This window comes from Berghia stephanieae, chromosome 5, assembly GCF_034508935.2.
Source record: "Berghia stephanieae isolate SIO BIC M18660-M18661 chromosome 5, UCSD_Bste_1.3, whole genome shotgun sequence".
NCBI lineage: Eukaryota > Metazoa > Mollusca > Gastropoda > Nudibranchia > Aeolidiidae > Berghia > Berghia stephanieae.
Genome location: NC_088364.1, coordinates 21,867,061 through 21,869,856, shown reverse-complemented (window position 1 = coordinate 21,869,856; position 2,796 = coordinate 21,867,061).

Below are 2,796 nucleotides of genomic sequence, written 5' to 3'. Positions count from 1 at the left end.
TTTGAAACTGACGACTCACAAATTAAAAAGTCTTCTTAAAATCAAAATATGCCCGATTTTGTCTCTGACATTGAAAGCTGTATTTAAAAAAACCAAACAAACAAAAAACTTGAACATTGATAAAGGGCAATATCCACTAAACGTGCTCAAAGCGCTTTACAAGGGGTCCCTGACCGCAGCAACACGTAACATATAGAACGGGACATGACTCCTTAAAGGCGATATTACACTTTTTCTGACAGACAACGCTGTTAACGGCCAGGTACTCATTTTGCACCTGAGTACTGAGAGCCTTTTCCAAGGACTCAACTAAGCGCCGAGCGAGGCTCGAACCCAGGAGCTTCCGATCCTAAAGCGAGCGTCATACGACAAGACCACATAGCCTTATATAGACAGAGAAGACGTAATGAGTCAAAAACTGAAGTCATTATGATAGACAAACCAAACAATCTCAAAAACATTAGCAACTTCCAACTTGATTTCAACAATTGCAAAGTAATTCCATCTGAAGAAAGGGGAAAAGCTTGAAGTTGTTTCGATGAAAATTTGTCTCTGAACAAGAAAATTAGTACTCTCTGCAAAAGCATGTATTTCGAGCTGTCAAAAATTAAATCAATTCGAAACTATCTGACAGCTAACGTTTAAAACAGCTCATGGTTTCTCTAGTAGTGTCTAAAATGGACAAATGTAACATACCTCTCTCTGGTCTGCCTGACGAAAATATTAGAAAGCTACACAGTTTGTGCAAAATTCAGCTGCTAAAATTGTATTGATGAGAAGAAAAACTGACCCCGCTATACCCCTTTTGGAAACTTTACACTGGCTTCCGTCAAGGCACAGATTAAATATAAAATTTCGATTGCAATTGTTGAAATCAAGTTGAAAGATGCTACTGTTTTTGAGATTGTTTGGTTTGTCTATCATAATGACTTCGGTTTTTGACTCATTAAGTTGCAATCTGTCCAGTCTTCTCTGTCTATATAAGGCTATGTGGTCTTGTCGCATGACGCTCGCTTTAGGATCGGAAGGTCCTGGGTTCGAGCCTCGCTAAATAAATGTTTAAATGGACTTGTCCCTCACAAGCATAGCTTAAATGTTTAAATGGCCTTGCCCCTCACTATCTTTCGGACCTGATTAAAAAGAAATCAAATTCATGACTCTTAAGGAGCTCCAGCGACACCACATTGTTAATCGTACACAAGAAAAATTCCAAAACATTCGCTCTTTCGAATTCTTTTGGCCCAAAAGTCTGGAACGCTCTGCACAGGTAGATCAGAGAAAAGCAAACCATGGAAACATTCACAACACATCTTAAAACATTCTTATTCGCAAAATACTTTTACTCATTGGTCTTATTTGATAATCCTGTAATATATATATATATATATATATATATATATATATATATATATATATATATGTATATATATATATGTATATATATATATATATATATGTATATATATATATATATATATATATATATATATATATATATATATATATATATATATATTATCTAAATTCTTAATATTCACGGATTTACATTGTTATTGCAAAGCGCTTTGAAATGTAATTACATAGAAAGTGCTATACTAAATGTACATTACACACACACACCTACACACACACATGATATATATATATATATATATATATATATATATATATATATATTTATATATATATATATATTATATATATATATATATATATATATATATATATATATATTGGGTGTGAGAAAAAGAACTGTAACGGTTTAGAAAATGTCACCAAACTACAAATGACGCAAGTCTGAAATTTTACCACAATTAAATCCATTTATTGAAATCTATATACAAAAGGTTTCATTACAATAAGTTGGAGAATTCAATTCTACAATTGTTTTAATAATAATCACTCAATTATTTGCCATATCAAAGATTTTCTTATGTAATTCTCAAATGTTGAGGCCATCTGTAGATCTCCCATTATGCTTTATGACTTATACATAGCCTATATTCCGTGCGATCGAATTGATTGTCTGGTTTCATGACTAGTGTTTCCATCCCATTAATGTTGAATTAACTCTTTTAACTCTGTTTTTGTCTTAAACGTTGTGCGACTGTTATAGAAGGAACAAAGTTGACGTCTCTAAGCTCTTTTACTATTTATTTTTAAACCGCCTGCTAGTGATTGGTTCTCATTTTATTATATAAATCAGACCATACGATTAAAGTTGCACACAATGTGGTGATTTTAATCTGGCTGGCGGATATTTGAGTATTGCACCTAAACTCGTAGCATCAATAGATCATGTTGGCCTTCACGTCACCCGTGTCACACAATTCGTAAAGAAAATGTGATGGCATCGAAAAATCAATAATTGGTATTTTTATTTTGAAATTCATCTTTCCTCTTTTTACAAAAAAGTAATTAACTTTTGTGGTCATTGAAGATTCTGTGACATCAGATTGACTGTGAATACACCTGCTCTCATGTAGACAGCACACTGTCCACTGTCCATCCATTGGGCATACATTCTAACCATTGTCATCTGTGATGGTAATGATTTCAACCTATTGGTGAGACCACCCAACTCAACACCCACTGTGAACAAGAGAGGCTTTGAAAAATAGTAAAATCAGCTTATCGTATCAAGAAATGAAAATCTAGTCATTTACTAATAGTTTGACAATTTCAGGATAAGCTGCAATGTTCTTATATAATAACCGAACTGTCATCATCGCAAGTTTAGAACTTTTTTGATTGTTTATAAGAAAATAATTCACGCAAGAGTCTGCTCTAAAAATA